A 21,649-nucleotide genomic window follows, 5' to 3' on the forward strand; every position below is an offset into this window, starting at 1 on the left:
AGAAAGCGATGTTCTCGGTGTGAAGGGCACCGATACGCAGTTCGACCGGCCTGGTGATCCAGGAGATGGTGTCAGAGAGGGGTCTCCCATCCACCGAGGCAATCACTAGGGGCTTGTCGAGTGGAATAACAGGCACCCGGTACTTGTCCACCGTGGCCTGCTGGATGAAATTGCCTGCTGCCCCGGAATCGAGGTAGGCATCAGCCGTGAACCGCGTCTCTCCCGTTGTCACTTGCACTGTCCATGTAACCGGGTCAGAGAGATTCCCAGCACCTAGGGTGGCCTCTCCTACCAACCCTAGGCTTTGGAGTTTCCCGGCCTCTCTGGACAGGAGCGTAGCAGGTGTGTGCCCTCACCGCAGTAAAAGCAGAGACCCTTGGCGAGCCGCTCTGCTCGACGTTGTTCAGACTGACGCACTCGGTCGATCTGCATGGGCTCGTGGACGGGAGCCCCAGCTGTCGATGACTGAAGTACGGAGGGTTTCTGCGGAGGAGAGGAATGCCGTACCGGACGTCTCTCACGGGACACTTCCTTGGATCGCTCCTGAAAGCGAATGTCCACTCGAGTCGCTAGGGCAATCAGGGCATCCAGGGTGGTCAGTACGTCACGACCCGCCAGCTCGTCTTTAATTCGCCCTGAGAGTCCTTCCCAGAAGGCGGCGGTTAGGGCCTCGTTGTTCCACCCGAGTTCTGAGGCCAGGGTGCGAAACCGGATCGCGTATTGACCCACCGTCAGAGTCCCCTGACGTAACCGGAGAAGAGACGAAGCAGACGCGGAGGCGCGTCCGGGCTCATCAAAGGTACCACGGAATGCCTGCAGGAAGTCCTGGATGTTCGTGGTCACAGGATCCCCCTTCTCCCACAAGTGGTTCATCCACGCCAGTGCCTCACCCCCTAGATGGGACATGATGAAGGCGACCTTGGCTTGGTCGGAGGCAAACAAATGCGGCAGCTGCGTGAAATGGAGGGAGCATTGGTTTAAGAATCCCCTGCAGGTCTTGGGGTCTCCGGCGTACCGGGGTGGTGAAGCCAACCGAAGTCTGGTGGTATCTGAAGAAGTCGCCACAGGAGCTGGATCCGTGGATTGAGTAGTGGAAGCCCGAGATGCTGAAGACGTGACTGCCGCTTGTAGCGTGTTCAGGCGGGCGTCCACAGAAGACATGAATTGCAGCATGCGGGTCTGAGTCTCACGCTGGCGTTGGAGTTCCTCCTGTACGGCTGCTAGTGCTGCAGCGGGATCCATGGCCTGATCTTACTGTCACGGCCAGGTGGACGGGCAGACCCAGGAGGTGGATCCATTGGGCCGAACTCCTAGATGGTAGTAAAGAGTCCGGTAGCTGGAACACTATAAACAGCAGAACAGTCCGTGCACACGAGTATAGCGGAGAAGTCCCTGGGACCACGGAGTCAAGGGTGGTAGTCCGGGTGACGCAGCTCAGGTTCGGAAGCCGAGATGATGTCAGGCGGGGTCCGGAACATTTGGAGCGAGATGACGGGTCACCGCAGGGATCCGAGATGGTGCGGACTGTCAGGATGGCAGATGGACAGCGTTCGGGGTTCAGGATACGGCAGGACTGGATGGCGAGGCAGGCACGGCTCTACAAGAGAGATAGGTGAGTATATGCACAGAGACACCAGGAGACCTGACTCCTAGCTTAGGAAACACGAAGATCAGGCCCCGCCCCTTGGACAATAAACCCCTTTATACCCTGTACCTGTTTAGCCTCATTTCCTGTTAATGGACGCTGGCCCTTTAAGAAAGGGTCAGTGACCGCGCGCGCGCCCTAATGCGCATGAGCGCGGCCCGGGTGCCAGAAGCCAGGGAAGGAAGCTGAGAGGAGGACGCAGGGGAGCCGGCCAGGGCCTGGGAAGCCGTCGGGCGCCGGGATCGGAGACCAGGGGACCTGGGAAGGACGGGCACCGGAGGCTGGAGAGCGGGGAGCGTGGCAGGTGAGCCGGGGAGCGGGGCTGAGGACCCGGGGAGCGGAACAGAGGACCCGGGAAGGGGAGCCGAGGACCCGGGGAGCGTGACACATTGAGTAGCATGTTAGCATGCCCCTGTGGGCGGGCTGTCATCCTAAGAGGGCGGACTAGTCGGGGGAAGTAATGCCCTTGCGACTAGTCCCTGGCTTCATTAGCATATTATAAAGAATCTTTAGAAATATTTTTTCTAAAGAACACTTTATCTATGCTAGTAGATACAGGGATTAGTAATATGCACCCAGAACTGCTCGTGGTTCAGGGTGCATATTTCACCAGACAGGTTCCCTTTAAACCCCCAGTGCTCTTACCTAGCAAAATCATATCTCCTGCTTTTCATTGAAGAGGGGAAAACATCCCTGAAACACATGTCTACAAATGAAGTTTCTGGTTTGACTTTTTATCCTCATTATTTCTAGCTAAAACCAGGAGAGGAACAATTAAAGGAAAAGTGTAATAGAAACACGTGAACCACTTTTGCATTTTTTATCACTTCTAGTTTTGGATTACACATACTGGAGGTAAAAAAACCCTCACCAAATACTCAATGTGTGCATGAGGCCTTAGGCCCTGTGGGCACACTGCGGTTTTTGCCACGGACGTGCCGCGGTTTTACTGCATGAATTGCTGCAAAAAATGTTCATAACCTTTCTGCAGTCCTTCCCCAGCAAAATCTATGGTAAAAAAAAAATGGTGTGCGCACACTGCGTTTTTTTTCCCCTACAGGTTTTGCTGCAGAATTTCTGCAGCAAAAAGAATGTGCATGTCACTTCTTTTCTGCAGGTATCTGTGGTTTTTGCCATAAATAATGGTAAAAAACCGCAGGGACCAACCCGCGGAAAAAAACGCGGCAAAACCGTGGCAAAAACGCGGGTGCGGTTTTACCGCGGTTTTTGCCGCGAGTGCGGTATTCTGCCAGAGGGTGTGGATGTATACGTGTGGTGTATATTATAAAGAGGCTCAGTGTGTGGGGGGATATAATGGAGAGGTTCAGTTTGTGGGGAAATAGTATGGATGGTGGTAATCTTGAGGGGATTATGTAGAAATGCACTGGGGGAGGGTGATATTATAGAGAGCTCAGTGTGTGGCAGCAGTATGAAGAGGGGCAGTGTGGGAGGAATATTATGGAGAAGAGCTGTGTGGGGGGGACATTATGGAGAAGGGCAGTGTGAGGGACATTTTGTTCAGGAAGCAGTGAGGGGCATTTATTTTTTCAGGGGTGTAGCATGGGGGATATTTATTTTTATGGGGCAGTATAATGATGCTTTTATTTTTAAGGGCTCCATGTCGTCAAGTGATGATGAAGTCAGAGAGGAGGGAAGTCTATGGAGAAGAGCTGTGGACATGAAATCTTATCACAGCGTTTTTAGTATATGGAGACAAAAGTGATGACAATGACATGGAAAATGTCACTTATAAAGCACCTGGGTGTACATTTTTTTATGATACTGACTTTTTCTCCTCAGTATTGTGGTTCCTGTATGGTCCGCAGTCTGATGATGACTTGTAACAAAAAACCTCAGCATCTCCTTACCATTGTTAAAGATATACTGGGAATTGTAGATTCAAGCAATCCATGTTATGGAGCTGACACGACACAATATTTGATCACTGCACTATACTTGGTGCTATATATATAATAATTATAAACCAAAATTACAGGCCGTAAAAACCTGTCATATCTTGAGTCCGTGAAACATCTCAATCCCAAGTAGGCTAAATGGTCTTTGTTTTTTACCAGGTTTAATTTTACAGTCACTTACCGTCCAGGGATTTAAAACACCAAGGCAGATGCTTTATCCTGGAGCTTCCCTGATGATAATGATCATGTGATACCGGTACCCATTCTGCAGAAGGAGGTGGTCATCTCGGCCTTGTGACCAGACCCGGAGGGGAAAATGATGGAGACTCAGGGGGACACCCCAGCCTCTTGCCCTTTAGGGAGGTTGTTCGTGCCACGCAATTTGCACCGTAAACTAATTGGGGAATATCACAATTCTGTACTTGCGCGTCATTCAGATAGTAAAGCAACCTTGGACCTCCTTTCTCATCATTTTAGGTGGCCTAGGTTGCATCAGGATGTGGTTAACTATGTGTCTGCATGCAGTATTTGTGCACGTTTCAAGGTAACGCATACTCATCATTCGGGATCTCTCCTGCCATTGGCTATTCCGAATAGACCATGGACGCATATATACATGGATTTCATTAATGACCTGCCTTCATATTCGGGAAAGACTGTGATTTTGGTGTTTGTGGATAGGTTCAATAAGATGACGTATTTCATCACATTGACGGCAACACACTGGTTCAGGTGTTCATCAATCAGATTGTGAAGCTTCATGGGGTTCTTTCCAATGTGGTCTCAGATTGGGGAACCCAGTTTGTTTCCAAATTTTGGAGAGCATTTTGTGCTCGATTGGGGGTGCAGTTGTCTTTCTCTTCTGCCTTCCATCCTGAGTCGAATGAGAAGACCGAGCGCGTAAATCAAAATTTGGAAACTTACCTTAGGTACTTTGTCTCCGAGAACCAAGAAGATTGGGCATCTTATTTATCATTGGCTGAATTTGCTTTAAATAATGGTCACCAGGAGTCTACTGGCAAGTCACCATTTTTTGGTGCATTTTTTGGTGCATATGGTTTTCATCCGCACTTTGGTGACTTTAGTGGTAGGGGTGCTTCGGGAGCTCCTAAAGAGGAGCGTTTTGCCTCATCGCTCTCTTCTGTATGGCAAGGGGTTCACAATAAGAACATAAAGTTGAAGATTCCTAACTGGAAGCTGGGGCCTAGGTTTATTGGTCCCTATGAAATAACCGCTGTCATTGACCCAGTAGCATTTTGTCTGGAGTTACCTCAGGATATTAGGATCCACAATGTGTTCCACAGGGCACTACTCAAAAAGTATGTGGAACCTTTGCAGCCATCCCCCTTGTCATTGGCCCCGATTGTGGTTGATGGTAATTTGAAGTTTCAAATAGCTAAAATTGTTGACTCTTGTTTTCTACGGACCAAAGGAGAGAATGTGAGTCCCAGCATCGGATGTGAATGCCACAAAATTGGTATATTCCTTTCCTGCTGCCCATCCAGATAGGCCTGGTACTGAGTATCCAGAGACCACTCGTTGAAGGCGGGGTACTGTCATGGGTGTTTCTCCGGTGACAGACAGTCATGTGGTTTCTGGAGATAGAAGGTGACAGCGTTTGGTTGCGCAAAATGCTCCCTCACTTTCTATTGGTCCTGCTGTTAGTATTCATTGTACTAGGTAGCTTTCCTACTGGGTTTCATCTCTTCCCTTTTAGAACCCATCAGAGCCCTCATTCCATCCAGCTGCGGATTATCAGTATTCCCCTTGTTCTTAAATAGTCCCATCTTCCCTGGACTTGTGCTGGCGATATTATTCAGTTCATTCAAGCTCTGGTTGCAAGCAGGTGGCTTGTAGTCATCTGTAGAATTATTTCTGAAACTTTGCTGAACTTCTCTACCTGAGTCAACTGTGGATAAAGTAGTTCATGCATTCTGCCCCTGTGTGGCCTCCTTGTATCTTCTCTACTGTTTAGCAGGGTTGACAAAAGCTCATCCCACACATTCCCTATTTAGGGTCCAGCACTAGGGATACCTAGGGTCGGGTATCCAGCTCGGCACATAGGTGCTGGACCTACCTAGGATAGTGAGAGACCCCCGCGACCAGCAGTAGGTTTGGTCAGGGGTCACCATCTCCCACTTCCCTAGACACAGTGTTTCCCTTCCCTTTCGCCATGCACTTGGTATTTCCTCATACCTAGCGTGACAGGTTAATTTCTCTTGATATAACAAAAGACCTATGCATTTGGTCTAATTAAGAACAGTTCACACCCCACACAAGAAGCAAAATGCGAAGTTGTCACACAAGGAAACCAAGAATTCCTATTTTTCTGTAGATATCTTCTGTGTCATTATTATATTGTCCTGAGGAAGGGGGCAGAGACCCCTGAAACACGTAGACTTGTTCATGCTCCTTTTATAAATGACATGGAATATTAACTTTTGGATTGAATGGTGACAAGCGCGGCGATGATCCCCGATTTCCTTTAGAAGATTCTATTTTTCTGTAGAGTGCAGGGACGCACCTCGCCCACGGCTACCGCCCCGAGCCATGTTACATTAAAGCTATTTGAATATATCTTTTGAAAATACATATTTTTTGTGTGCCCCTTAGGGACCTGGTAACTGATCACTTGACTGCAGACCAGTTTTGTATTGCAGTGTAAACAGTAATTTTAGTTATCACTTTAGGGTATAGTACATTCCCACATAGTGGTTTCTGCTCAGTCATGTATCTATTAATAATTAAACTGTATTTTTAACAACTCATTTGAACGATTTTGCTACTTTCATGACGTGACTGTACACTTGACCCACACACTGAAAAGGACTTAAGGCCCCGTTACACGCAACGACAGATCTAACGATATATCGCCGGGGTCACGGATTCCGTGATGCACATCCGGCATCGTTAGCGACGTCATTGCGTGTGACAGCAAGGAACGAGCGTTAACGATGGAAAATACTCACCTTATCGTCCATCGTTGACACGTCGTTCCTTTTTAAAAAATCGTTAATTGTTGAGCACACAGGCTCAATGCGGCCGCTGGCAATGCGGAAGGAAGGAGGTGGGCGGGATGTTACATCCCGCTCATCTCCGCCTCGCCGCTTCTATTGGGCGGCCGCTTAGTGACCTCGCTGTGACGCAGCACGGACTACCCCCTTAGAAAGGAGGCGGTTTGCCGTCAACAGCGACGTCGATAGGCAGGTAAGTACGTGTGACGGCTCCAAACGATTTTGTGCTCCACGGGCAGCGATTTGCCCGTGACACACAAACGACGGGGGCGGATGCTTTCTCCAGCGATATCGCTAGCGATATCGTTGCGTGTAACACCCCCTTTAGAAAGGGAGATAATTTCATGGAGGTGACCACTCAGCTGTTTCCAGATACCTTGCAGAGTGACCTCATCAGCATGCGTCACCTCCGTTCTTCTGACAGATCACAGGTATCAGGTGAATACAGAAATTCCCTTCTAATAATCTCTGGGGGCTCTGTGTGGTGATCTTTTGGGGTTTTACTTTTGAGGTACATGGAGCAAGAAAATAATGAGTGAATGAAGCCAAACGTCGACGTCAGATGTAATGTGAAAACAGGACTTTGGGGGGAAAATATACAATAAAAGGTGCTGTTTTACAGGAAATGTGGGTCTATTGTTATATTCCGCACTTAGAGCCATATAGATACAATCAAGTCCACAGTGGACATTGGGTCCTTTAGCGGCTTGTTATTCCTGGAATGATGGACTACAGGGATTGGTCAGAAGTATACACTGTATGTTTTCCTGAAGGACCACTTCCTTGTAAGATAGGTAATGTCAGCTTCTCCTCCCAGACTTTCCATTATTGGATCATCAGGTCTTTAATATGCTTGTCTGTTTGGTATTCTGTTTGTCCCATAACATATTAATGGAATTGCTAAATATTTAAATGAAACATTTACATATTAATATGATTGTGATTGTGTAGTACTTTAAAAGATAAGCCAGTTGATCCCATTATAACCGCAAACCACTGCTCCAGTAGTGAGAAATCAGAATTTTAAAGTTGTGTCTGTCTGGAAGTGCACTGGAGCGTGACAATGCACTTACAGCTTCTCAACTTCACACTGTATTCACTACCTAGTGGCAGCCTCCCCTGGTTGATTGATAGGTTGTTTACTCTAGTGTGTGGCCACTAACCTAAAAGTCAGCCAGGGAAGGGTGATGCTGGGTAAGCATACAGCATGAGGCTGAGAAGCTGTAAGTGTCCATTAACCTAACAATCAGCCAGGGAAGGGTGATGCTGGGTAAGCATACAGCATGAGGCTGAGAAGCTGTAAGTGCATCCTCACACCTCAATACACTTCCAGATAACTTCAAAATGCTATTTCTGGCTGCTGGACCAGTGCTTTCAGATAAATCAGAGATCAAGTGGCTTATCTTTTTAAAGGGATACACAGTCATATAAATAATTTAGGGGTTTTAAAGCTTCAGACAGGTTCCACTTAAATGTTTTTTTTCAGCCTTAAGGCTACTTTACACACTGCGATATCGGTCCCGATATCGCTAGTGTGGGTACCCGCCCCCATCTGTTGCGCGACACGGGCAAATCGCTGCCCGTGTCGCACAACAGCCGTCACACATACTTACCTGTCTGGTGACGTCGCTGTGACGGGCGAACCGCCTCCTTTCTAAGGGGGCGGTCCGTGCGGCGTCACAGCGACGTCACTGAAGCGTCACTGAACCGCCGCCCAATAGCAGCGGAGGGGCGGAGATGAGCGGGACGTAACATCCCGCCCACCTCCTTCCTTCCGCATAGCGGCCGGGAGGCAGGTAAGGAGAGCTTCCTCATTCCTGCGGCGTCACACGCAGCGATGTGTGCTGCCGCAGGAACGAGGAACAACTTCGTTACTGCTGCAGTAACGATTATTTAGAATGGACCCCCATGTTGCCGATTAGCGATTTTGCACGTTTTTGCAACGATGCAAAATAGCTTATCGGTGTCACACGCAACGGCATCGCTAATGCGGCCGGATGTGCGTCACCAATTCCGTGACCCCAACGACTCCGCATTAGCGATGTCGCAGCGTGTAAAGCCCGCTTTAGAGGAAAATTGACAGTCATTCTATTAGACTGCTGAATCGTGGCATTCTCACTACTGCTCACCATATAAGTGGGTGTCAGTTTTGTATTTGGAACAAACAGAGCAGCATACAGTCGTATTTCTTCTAGTAAAATGCTGGTTACCATGATTGAAACCCGACTGACCCCATTAAAGTCAATGGGATCTATCAAAGATTGCTTGTGTACAAACACTGCCATTATTTTCATATCTCTGTTCCTAAAATGGATCAGAAAAACAAAAATACGCTTTATTAAAAAAAAGAAAAACTTCCTATAAAATTGGCTGTCTGCATGTATAGTAATGTGAGGCTTCAGATAAATAGGAATAGATCCAGTATGGAAGGGTTAAAAAGAGAAATCAGTAATCCACCTTCAGTAAAGCCGCAGTGTGCGTCAGCAGGTTATTCTTAGGGCAGCTGCATTTTTAATCAGAGAATATGTTGTTGAGCAGGATGTCATCCCTAAGAAAATACACACAAATAGCAGAGGCGTACTGGTTTTTAACCCTTGTGCTGCTTTTTTTATGGGGCAGCTCTTGAAATTCACAGTGCGCGATGGCTTTTCTTAAGATAGGACAAGAGACGCCATTTTACCCCTCAGATGCTGGACTTATTCCTCTTTTCTTGGAGCTTTACTGAGGCCTAGTCAGTAACGGAGACCATGCAAGGGGATGAGTCGATACCATTTGCTGATTTTACGACAGTACAGTGATGTCCTCTTCACAGAGTTAAAAAAAACAACTATTAAGTGCGACATTAAAAACACGCCAGTGCAGCTCCTTACTATTGAGGCTTACACCATATCCACGCACTGGAAGGTATTTTTGCCAAGAATTGATGCATTGTAAACTGTGACATTTGATGTTAAAATCCAAGGTATTGTCAACACAAAATGAGCATGTGCCAGATTTGTAGTACAGCGTCAATAATATAGGCCCGCTTCAAGCAGACTGCCATTTTATACTCAAAGGGAATCTGTCAGCTGGATTTTACTACCTCATCTGAGAGCAGCATGATGAAGGCAAAGAGATTCTGAATCTAACAATACATCACTTAGATTACTGGGTGCTGTTATTCTGAAACAAGCAGAGTTTTTAGATTTAGCATGTAGAAGAACACAGAAAGCTGACTCTCCCCACAACAGGCTCTCTGTATACAATGTCTATAGACATTGAGCTGATTACAGCAGGAGGATGCCAGACTAGCTGACCTAGTAAGGCCTTTATAATATCCTGAAGCTAAAAAAAAACATTGCAGGTACACAACTGCACATAGTCTAATAAGACAGCTTCTTTGAAATGTCTGTGATAACTCTAAAGGGTGCTTTACACGCTGAAACATTGCTAGCGATAGCACCCGCCCCCGTCGCTCGTGCGACATTTGGTGATCGCTGCCGTAGCGAATATTATCGCTACGGCAGCGTCACACGCACATACCTTGGCAGCGAAGTCGCTGTGACCGCCGAACAATCCCTCCCTCACTAAGCGGCCGGCCAATAGAAGCGGAGGAGCGGAGATGAGCGGGACGTAACATCCCGCCCACCTCCTTCCTTCCACATTGCCGGTGGCCGCAGGTAAGGAGATGTTCATCGTTCCTGCGGTGTCACATATAGCAATGTGTCATGCCGCAGGAACGACAAACAACATCGTACCTGTGGCAGCAGCGATATTATGAAAAGGAGCGACGTGTCAACGATCACCATTTTTCAACGATTTTGCGCTCGTTGATCGTCGCTCCTTGGTGTCACACGCTGCAATGTCGCTACCGGCGCCGGATGTGCGTCACTAACGACGTGACCCCCGACGATATATCGGTAGCGATGTCGCAGCGTGTAAAGCACCCTTTACAGTGTGCTGTCTAAAGATTTTATAGCAAAAACCTGCAGACAGATTGCCTTTAATGAAGAAAGCAGTACAGTAAAATGAGCCAAATTCTTAAAAGAGATTGGCCAGTATTTGTTAGTAAACCTTCTTCACAAACTGACTGGTGGAGGGTCATGTGACCAAACCTGTCCATCAGCCTCCTCCAGAAACAAAATACCTCACATGGGAAGCTGTTTTTCTATTGGAGGAGACTGACTGGTTTGGTCACATGGTCCTTCAGCATTTTATAGACAGACGTGCTAATCAGTTTGTGAGGCAAGCTGCACTAATAAGAGAAAGTAGTTGACCACTTTAAGAGCTGTGGTCATTTACTGAACTTTGAGCATTTTCTTCAGCGCCACTCCAAAAAATGTATACAGTCAGATTTTGGAGAACATTTCTGACATAATTTACGCCGATTTTAAGGTGCATATTATGAAGAATTTTGGGGGGCATCACAAGCCCTCTCAGTTTAGCTCTGTACACTTTTAAAGAAGCTACTGCAGTTGGCTGAGTATGGCATAAATGGATGTTATTCAGCCCGTTGAGAACCGGGAGACTATGGCTGCCACCCCCCTTATATTCAACTGTATTTGCGTCTTTCAGACGCAAATACAGTTAAACACTTTGGCATTGGGACTGGGGTAGAGCAGAGCAGTGTTCCTCAACCCCCACCCAGATGTTCAGCAGCAGGCGGGATGAGATCATCACGCCATGTTGTGACCTCATCACACTGCTGCTCTCGCCGCAGGGTGATGAGGTCATTACACCATACTGTGACCTCATCCCAGTGCTGCTGGTGCTGCAGCACAGAGCGGGCAAGGATGCGTCAGAAACAGTAAGCTCTCCAGGAGGAGCCGAAGATTAAACATTATGTTGTAGGAGGAGGGGGTTGCTGTTACTATGAGGCCACATTATGGAGAGAGGAGCTGTGTGGGGTGGATTATTATGATGAGGAGCTGTGTGGGGGGAATAATATGGACAGGAGCTCTATGGGGGAATTACGAAGAGGAGTTGTGTGCGGGATGGAATATTATGGAGAGTAGCTGTGTATATAGGGAACTATTACAGAGAGGAGCTGTGTGGGGGTAATATTACAAAGAAGAGCTGGGTGGGGTGTAATATTACAGAGCAGTGCTGGGTGGGGAGGAATATTAGAGAGGAGCTGTGGAGGGATATTACGGAGAAGAGCTATGTGGGGGTAATATTTTGGAGAGGAGCTGTGTGGGTCAACATTATGGAGAGAAGCGGTGTGGATGGGAATACTACACAGAGGAGTTGTGGGGGGAAGGCATTATGTAAACCAGCAGAGTGGGGGGACATTACGGAGAGAGACATTATGGAGAGGGGCAGTGTGGGGAGGAGGTGATGGAGAGAGGCAGTGTGGGAGGGATATTTTGTGTGGGAAGCACAGTAAGGGGCAATTATTTATACAAGGTTGCAGCATGGGAGATATCTTTATTTATGGGGCAGTATAATGATACTTTTATTTTTAAAGGCACAGTGTTGGGATGTGCTGCTGAGGGCTGGAGATAAGGGAAGTTTCCAGAAATGAGCTCTGGGTATGAAGTTTCATCATGGCATCTGTGCTACGTGGAGACAAAACGGTTGGGAATGATCAAAGAAGATGTCACCTATAAGGCACCAGGATATAAATGTTTATTTGTGATACTAACTCCATCTTATCAATACTCTCATTCCTGCATATTTCGCAGACTGGTCATGGCTGGTAACAACAACTCCCAGTATCTCCTTACCATTGTTAAGGGTATACTGGGAGTCGTACGTTTTTGTGAGACAAGTGTATCATGGGGCTGATCTGGAACTGCAGTTAATCACTGTACTAACCTTGGCGATGTATTCCTGTACTGACGGTAGTTCTGGTCATGTATCAATCCATAACGTGCTTCATGTTAACATTGAAAAATGAAAATTGAAAAATGAAAATTGAAAAAAGAGGATTTAATTGAGTTTCCAAAAACTCTGTTTAAGTTTGTGTGTTCACATATATTTTGCAGCAGAAACACTCAAAATCCTTCCTAGACCATGTGCGCACTAGAAACTGACTTTTTCTTAAGGAAAAACCGGACTCTGAAAGAATCCCGCACCAAAACTGTAACGAAATCCGCATGCGGTTTTGCCGCTGTTTGGTGCAGTTTTGGTGCGGAATTTCTGTGATTTTTCCGCAGGTTGGTCCCTGCGGGTTTTTACCAATAATTAATGGCAAAATCGCAGGAACCTGCAGAAAAGAAGTGACATACACATTCATTCTGCAGCAGGTAAATCCGCAGGTATAAAAAAACGCAGTGTGCGCACAGCATTTTTTTATACCCATAGGTTTTGCTGGGGAATGACTGCAGAAATGTTAGACACATTTTCTGCAACAAATCCGCAGCGTCCGCAGCATGCGCACATAGCCTAAAATACTCAAAACTTGGATCATGTAAATATCCCTTTAATTTTTTTGCGGCTCTTCGGAGATGTTCTAAACATAACAATGATTTTTTTTTGCTGGAATAAACAATCCAATCACCGGACACAGGAGCGTTCTGCTAATTTATCGGATGATCACCGTTGTGACTACATGGCTGATAATCGGGAATAAGAACATTCATCGTGATTATCGCTCCATATACCTGCATTATAATACAATATACCATCATTTTGTTTTTTCTTGCAGATTTGCATGTTATCTGAGAATACGCCTATGTGTGTTCTCTCATAAGGCTCCATTGTCCAGTCGCTACACGCAGGCACTTACCCTCCTCGCTCAGCTCACACGCAGTCAGTATTTCTTAGCCTCTGATTCCCACCAGACAGGTCTGTTCTGCTGGTGGCTGCTGTAAACACCAGACTTTCATAACAGGGAGGGGTTTTTAAAGTAGGAAGTCTCCTCTACAATAGCAGCCATACCAGGCAATGTTTTACCAGGATATCAAATATCAATCTCATTAATGCATGAATAACTGACCCTGGTAATAGTCAACATCCTCCAAATTCATAAACTATGCACCAATAAGTAACCATGAACATATTAGACTCCGCAGATTTGTAACCCTAATCCTTATGCTGTGGATTACTGCTGCTACCATCAGGAATATGTGGGGGTAAAGCTCTGAGCAAGCGTTAGGGTACGTGCCCACAATCAGTATTTGCAGCGGTTTGGACGCAGCATACATCAGCTGCGCATACCTCCCAACCGTCCCGGATACAGCGGGACAGTCCCTCTTCTGAGCCTTTGATCCCGGGTCCCGCCCGTGAGGCTGTTTATCCCGGCTCCACCCACCCACTGTAGCCCCGCCTCGCTGTTTCTCCCTTCTACTATTCATTACAGAGCCGAGCGCGCACCTACTCCTGTGACTGCTGCTGAGGTATGAATCACCCCCTGCAGCAGAGCGACCCCCCCTGCAGCAGAGCGACCCCCCCCCTGCAGCAGAGCGACCCCCCCCCTGCAGCAGAGCCCCCCCCCCCCCTGCACCAGAGCCGACCCCCCCCAGTCCCGGAGCCTGCGTTTGTCTGCAGCTGTTCTCTGATTCCCCCGTGTGCGGCTTCTCACTGCTGCAGACACGCGGGGAGTCAGGACGCTGAGGAGACCGTGCAATCAGCACTTATCTCCTGCAGATAGCAGTGACAATAACCTATGCAGAGTGACATCTGCAGGCTTCTATTACCGATCAGTGGTCTCCTGCCTGTGGAGCAGAGCTGCTGGGTCCTAGCTTCCCAACAGCTTCAGCTCTGCTTTATCCTGGCTCCCCTACCAGTTAAAGGGAAACTGTCAGCAGAAATTTCACAATACAAGTAAAAGATTCCCCTCTGCAGCTCCTGGGCTGCTTCTAGAAAGGTTCCTGTTGTTATTGTGCCCCCTTTGAGACCTACAAAAATACTTTATGAAGTCTTACCTTTTTGTATGCAAATGTGTTTTTATGGTCACGGGGGCGGGCTGTCTGGCGTCCGTTATTCCCCCTCCTGCCGCTTTACGCAGTCCCCCATTGCTCATTTACATACACAAGGACGCCTTCCTCATGTAACTGTCCTCCCGAAGTTTTGCGCATGTGAACGCTTTTTCAGGTGATTGCGCAGGCACGAGATTATGGGCGGCGCTGTGATTGTCATCAGCAGCGTTAACCAAGTACCCGCCCATAATCTCGCGCCTGCGCAATCACCTCAAAAGCGTTCACACTTTGCACAGTGCTTACTCCCGCGAGAGTGGCACTGGGCATGCACAAAACTTCAGGAGGACAGTTACATGAGGAAGGCGTCCTCATGTATGGAAATGAGCAATGGGGGACGGCGTACAGCGGCAGGAGGGGGAATAACGGACGCCAGGCAGCCCGCCCCCGTGACCATAAAAACAGATTTGCATACAAAAAGGTAAGACTTCATAAAGTATTATTTTAGGTCTCAAAGGGGGCACAATAGCAACAGGAACCTTTCCAGAATGCAGCCCAGGAGCTGCAGAGGGGAATCTTTTATTTTTTTTGCTAAATTTCTGGTGACAGGTTCCCTTTAAAGGGAACCTATCAGGTGCAATCTGCACTCAGAGCCAGGAGCAGTTCTGGGTGTATATTGCTAATCCCTCCCTAACTGTCCCTGTATACACCAGCATAGATAAAGGCATCTATAGAAAAAGTATTTTTAAAGAGCTTATATCTTATGCTAATTAGCGCGGGGACTAGTCCCAAGGGCGTTACTTCACTTGGCTAGTCGGCTCATATAGCGTGTTCGTACTCACACAGGGGCGTAATAACATGCTAACATGCTATGCGAGCCGACTAGCCAAGTGAAGTAACGCCCTTGTGACTAGTCTCCGCGCTCATTAGCATAAGATATAAGATCTTTAAAAATATTTGTTCTTGATCTCTTTATCTATGCTAGTGTATACAGGGACGGTTAGGCAGGGATTAGCAATATGCACTCAGAACTGCTCCTGGCTCTGAGTGCATATTGCACCTGACAGGTTCACTTTAAAGGGAACCTGTCACCAGATTTGGGGCCTATAAGCTGCGGCCACCACCAGCGGGATCTTATGTACACATTCTAACATGCTGCATACCTCCCAACCGTCCCGGATACAGCGGGACTTTCACGCTTTACGTTGTTTGTCCCGTTGCCACGGGCGGGACGGCCGGCTCCCGGGCTCCGCCCACCCACTCTCTCTCCGCCTCCCTGCTTTTCCCTCCTACCATCCTAGTAGACGTGGCATAGAGAGGAGCGCTGCCTGTGCTGCTGCTGGTACAGTAAACTAATCTCCCCAGCGCTGATTTCCCTCCCTCCCCCCTCACCCCCGGCCGGAGCCTGTCTGTGCGGTCGGCCGGCCGCCTGTCTGTGCGGTCGGCCCGCCACCTGTCTGTGCGGGCGCCCCCCGCCGCCTGTCTGTGCGGGCGCCCCCCGCCGCCTGTCTGTGCGGGCGCCCCCCTGTCGCCTGTCTGTGCGGGCGCCCCACTGCCGCCTGTCTGTGCGGGCGCCCCCCTGCCGCCTGTCTGTGCGGGCGCCCCCCTGCTGCCTGTCTGTGCGGGCGCCCCCCTGCCGCCTGTCTGTGCGGGCGCCCCCCTGCCGCCTGTCTGTGCGGGCGCCCCCCGCCGCCTGTCTGTGCGGGCGCCCCCCTGCCGCCTGTCTGTGCGGGCGCCCCCCTGCCGCCTGTCTGTGCGGGCGCCCCCCGCCGCCTGTCTGTGCGGGCGGCCCGCCGCCTCATTGTGTGGGCGGCCGGCCGCCTCTCTCTGCGGGCGGCTGGCCGCCTCTCTGTGCGGGCGGCCCGCCGCCTGTCTGTGAAGGCGGCCGGCCGCCTGTCTGTGAAGGCGACCGGCCGCCTCACTGTGGCTGCCTGCGTGTCCGTGCTGGCGGCCGGCCGCCTGTCTGTGAAGGCGACCGGCCGCCTCACTGTGGCTGCCTGCGTGTCCGTGCTGGAGGCCCGCCGGCTGCCTGCGTGTCCGTGCTGGAGGCCCGCCGGCTGCCTGCGTGTCCGTGCTGGAGGCCCGCCGGCTGCCTGCGTGTCCGTGCTGGAGGCCCGCCGGCTGCCTGCGTGTCCGTGCTGGAGGCCCGCCGGCTGCCTGCGTGTCCGTGCTGGAGGCCCGCCGGCTGCCTGCGTGTCCGTGCTGGAGGCCCGCCGGCTGCCTGCGTGTCCGTGCTGGAGGCCCGCCGGCTGCCTGCGTGTCCGTGCTGGAGGCCCGCCGGCTGCCTGCGTGTCCGTGCTGGAGGCCCGCCGGCTGCCTGCGTGTTTGTGCTGAATGGGTGTGGATGCCCAATATAAAAGGAGGGGCGGAGATGAGCGGCCGAAACATGCCGCCCACCTCCTTCCTTCCTCCTTTTCCAGTGGACGGAGGTAAGGAGATGTTTGTCGTTCCAGCGGCGTCACACATAGCGATGTGTGCTGCCGCAGGAACGACAAACATCGTACCTGCAGCAGCAGCGATATTATGGAAATGAATGACATGTCAACGAGCAATGATTTTGCATGCTTTTGCGCTCGTTGATCGTCGCTCATTTGTGTTACACGCTGCGACATCGCTACCGGCGCCGGATGTGCGTCACTAACGACATGACCGCGACAATATATCGGTAGTGATGTCGCAGCGTGTAAAGTACCCCTTAGAGTATGTTCATACTACATTATTTTTCAGGGGTTTAGAACATTCGCCTTTCAAGTAGAAGACGTTTCAGTAATTTCATTGATACTTTTATACTGTTTTCTGTAATTTATAGTGATTTTTAGGGGCAATTTATGGATTTTTTTGATATCCAGTGACTAAAATACTAGCACCTTTTTATGGAAAGGCTTAAAAAATAGGAATTACTACTTACCGGTAATGATGTTTCCAGGAGCCATCATGACAGCACGGTAGGAGTTGCTCCTTTGACCTTTACAGGGACAGGAAACGCAAGAGGTTAAAAGCCCCTCCCCATCCCCCTCTCCTCAGTGATTTTTCAAGTACCACACCAGGATGGGAGATAACACCATTTTATTAATGCATAATCTTACAATAGACACATAACAAGAAGGGAGGGAAACAAGAGTGCTGTCATGATGGCTCCTGGAAACATCATTACCAGTAAGTAGTAATTCCTATTTTCCAGGACGCCTCATGACAGCACGGTAGGAGAATGCCAAAGTAATCCCTATGAGGAGGGGACCACAGCCTGTAAAACCCTCCTACCGAACAACGTGTGCTGATCGTTGAGAAGGCCCAGGTTATAATGCTTACAAAACGTGTGGGGACCCGACCACGTTGCCGTACGACAAATCTGTTCCAAGGAAACCCCCGCCCTCTCCGCCCAAGAAGTGGACAGAGTCCTGGTGGAGTGGGCCCTGATGCGAGTTGGGGGGTCCCGACCCGCGGACTGGTAAGTAGCTGAAATAGTGGACCGAACCCACCGAGACAGAGGTGTCTTAGACACCGTCTTCCCTCGGTTCGTTCCCGCAAATTGCACAAAGAGGGTAGAATCTATGCGCCAGCTCCGGGTAGCCTCCAAATATGCCAGAACCGCTCGTCTGACGTCCAGAGAGTGAAGGTGCTCTTCATGTTGGGAATGAGAATAAATGAGATAGACAGCTTATACTACAGAGACCAGATATAGAGAGATATACCCGAAAAATGGGTTAAATGAACAGTCTTAACACTGCAACTATAGATTAGATGTTAAAGTCCTTAACAGCCTATCAAGGAATGAATAAACCACAGCCCGATAGAATGACCACCGTCTTGGATCAAGAATAAACTTGTCCGTGCATAATAAACCAGGTCAGTACTGTCATCAGCTCTCCTAGGCTCAAACGACTACCCCTGGTCACAGACCAGCCCACCGTAGCACCAGAGTTCACATTCTGGCTCCAGAAGCCCAAGATGTCAATGCATAAACTACTGGATCTCGAGTAATGAGACGGACCGTCATGAAAACTAAAGACATGAAGAGTTGGAGTCTGGAAGGCACGTCTCCCGAAAGTATCAAGCCAAGTACATCATCCGACCACTTGAAAGAAGCATTGTTCCCAAGATGCAGATGCCAAGGACAGCGGGGTATGGAATCTGGATGTGATGAAAGTGTCCCAGAAATGTAGGTGGCCAAACCTCATAGATACATTGTATACAGTATATATATTGGAATTTAAAGAAGTGGTTTGTCATATCCGTGGCAGCTAATACAGGAGTCTAGTGTTGCCCTGAGCTGGTGTAAAGAAACCACTACCACCTGGGGCAGACTACCCAACTAGAAATGCACTATACTCCATTAGCATGTAATTACCACTATATCGTACACTAGCGTAAACATACCACACAGTCTTCCATAGTGACCAGGGAACATCTTCTAGAGGAATGAGGGCCTCTAATAATCACAGAGTGATATTTCATTTGACAGCGGTGAACCCTGGATTTTACCTCGTGAGAGCAGTGAGCCTATGAGGGAGACTATGGAGCTCCCTGCCACAAGATGTTGGAAAACCTCACAGGTTATTTACGAGATTCTGGATGTTGAATAATGGTCCAGAAAACTAGTCCGATTGCCATCAAAGGCCCCGTCACAGTAAAACGGGGCTATTACCATAATCGGCTAAATTCCGTTCTTTCTATTATAGGATGAACTCGATAAACATTTCTCTTTAACCATAAGTTATAATTGAGAGACCAGAGCAAAGCAACTAAGCACAGCTGAATACTACTGATTAGAAAGGAAGGACCGTAGCTGAACTCAGATTCCTGTTCTGAAGCCGTAATAAGGAGAATTACTAGGCCAACTCAAACATGGCTGCCTATCACGCTAAGCCAAGTGCATGTCCAGAAGCGTAAGGCCCCTCTAACCAAAACCGATGCTAGAGACCCAAGATGCGAAGTATGCAGCCTGAGGCGCAAGGGACGAGGCCACTGCAAGGCCAAGGCGCAGAGGCGCAAGGCTAAAGGCGCAGAGGCATAAGGCCCAAGGCACAGAGGCGCAAGGCCCAATGTCAGACGCGCAAGGCCAGAAACATGAAGCGCAAGGCGCAAGCCCGGAGGCGCAAGGCCAGAGGCGCAAGGCCAGAGGCGCAAGGCACAAGGCCAGAGGCGCAAGGCACAAGGCCAGAGGCCAGAGGCGCAAGGCACAATGCCAGAGGCGCAATGTCAGAGGCACAAGGCATAATGCCAGATGCACAAGGCGCAATGCCAGACACGCAAGGCCGGAAACATAAAGCGCAAGGCGCAAGCCCAGAGGCGCAAGGCACAATGCCAGAGGCGCAAGGCACAATGCCAGAGGCGCAAGGTGCAATGCCAGAGGCGCAAGGCCAGTGGCGCAATGCCAGAGGCCCAAGGCCAGAGGCACAATGCCAGAGGCGCAAGGCCAGAGGCAAAAGGCCAGAGGCACAAGGCGCAATGCCAGAGGTGCAAGGCCAGAGGCACAAGGCGCAATGCCAGAGGCGCAAGGCCAGAGGCACAAGGCGCAATGCCAGAGGCGCAAGGCCAGAGGCACAAGGCGCAATGCCAGACGCACAAGGTCAGAAGCATGAAGCGTAATGCGCAAGCCCGGAGGCACAAGCCCGGAGGCACAAGGCACAATCCCTGAGGAACAAGGCACAAGCCCAGAGGCACAAGGCACAAGCCCGGAGGCACAAGCCTTGAGGCACAAGGCACAAGCCCAGAGGCACAAGCCTAGAGGCACAAGGCACAAGCCCAGAGGCACAAGGCACAAGCCCAGAGGCACAAGGCACAAGCCCAGATGCACAAGCCTAGAGACACAAGGCACAAGCCCAGAGGCACAAGCCCAGAGACACAAGGCACAAGCCCAGAGGCACAAGCCTAGAGACACAAGGCACAAGCCCAGAGGCACAAGCCTAGAGACACAAGGCACAAGCCCAGAGGCACAAGCCTAGAGACACAAGGCACAAGCCCAGAGGCACAAGCCCAGAGGCACAAGCCTAGAGACACAAGGCACAAGCCCAGAGGCACAAGCCTAGAGACACAAGGCACAAGCCCAGAGGCACAAGCCTAGAGACACAAGGCACAAGCCCAGAGGCACAAGCCTAGAGACACAAGGCACAAGCCCAGAGGCACAAGCCTAGAGACACAAGGCACAAGCCCAGAGGCACAAGCCCAGAGGCACAAGGTAGAAGCCCAGAGGCACAAGCCTTGAGGCACAAGGCACAAGGCCAGAGGCACAAGCCTAGAGGCACAAGCCACAAGCCCAAAGGCACAAGCCTAGAGGCACAAGGCACAAGCCCAGAGGCACAAGCCTAGAGGCACAAGCCACAAGCCCAGAGGCACAAGCCTAGAGGCACAAGGCCCAAGCCCAGAGGCCCAAGGCACAAGCCCAGAGGCCCAAAAGCCAGTGAAGCCAAGCCATGAAGGGCAAGGCTGAGAAACAGTAAGACCAGAGACGTCAAGCAGTGAGGCCTTGACAGTCCCAAGGTGCCAAGCCAGCGTGTGGTCAGAGCTGTGTGGCGTGTGGGCCGAGGCCAAAGCCGTGAGGCGCGATGCCGGAGCCCCAAGTTGTGAGGCACGAGCCAGGAGGCGCGAGGCCCCAGGAGGCGCGAGGCCGGAGCCAGGAGCCGTGAGGCTGGAGCCAGGAGGCCGGAGCCAGGAGGCCGGAGCAGTGAGGCGTGAGCCAGAGTCATCACGAGGCCAGAACCCTGAGGCGCGAGGCCAGAGTTGTGAGGCCCCATCAGAGTTACCCCTAAGAGTGTAATTCACCTGTGAACATCAGGATACACCTACTGCATGAGTGGTATCCTAAATGCCAAATTAGTCACACCTGAACCAATTAACACACCTTGAGGTTCAGCTGGAGGGCAAGTTCCAAATGCGAGATAATGTGTTATATCCACAATTTTCCCTCCTATAGAAGGAGTAAATCAGACAGAACCAAGTCTGGTGAGAGAATAGTGGAATCAAATGTGTTATTAAACCACAACAGGAGGATCCACATAAGGTTCCATCAACAGGTAAATTCTGAACTTAAACATGAGGTCTGCTGATCCCAGCAAAACATGAGGCAGCAACCTCACCATGCAGCATAATCTACTTAGAAAGTTCCAAGGCTAAATTTCTAATTTTAGTGCAGGACTCTGACAGATGTGAATGACGGACTGCGCACTTTTTTTATTCTGCCCGACTTCCTCTGAACTTTTTTTTTTTTTTTTTGTCAGGGGGGCTAGCATCTGACCT

General features: G+C 49.9%; 1 protein-coding gene across 2 annotated transcripts in view; it reads right to left on the reverse strand.

Annotated features, from left to right (window-relative positions):
- LOC142309960 (uncharacterized) overlaps positions 1 to 13,392 on the reverse strand; it is a 58,638-nt gene extending 45,246 nt beyond the window's left edge. Inside the window, exons 1-2 of one of the 2 annotated variants that reach the window (XM_075347433.1) lie at positions 13,285 to 13,373; positions 12,372 to 12,429 (exon numbers count right to left, since the gene is read on the reverse strand). The gene's annotated coding sequence lies outside the window, so the exon portion shown is untranslated. Of the gene's footprint in view, positions 1 to 12,371; positions 12,430 to 13,284 lie in introns of both variants that reach the window. The other variant, XM_075347432.1, reaches the window with a different exon arrangement.
- Between the last annotated feature and the right edge of the window lie 8,257 nt (positions 13,393 to 21,649).

The sequence above is a fragment of the Anomaloglossus baeobatrachus genome, chromosome 5 (genome assembly GCF_048569485.1).
Source record: "Anomaloglossus baeobatrachus isolate aAnoBae1 chromosome 5, aAnoBae1.hap1, whole genome shotgun sequence".
NCBI lineage: Eukaryota > Metazoa > Chordata > Amphibia > Anura > Aromobatidae > Anomaloglossus > Anomaloglossus baeobatrachus.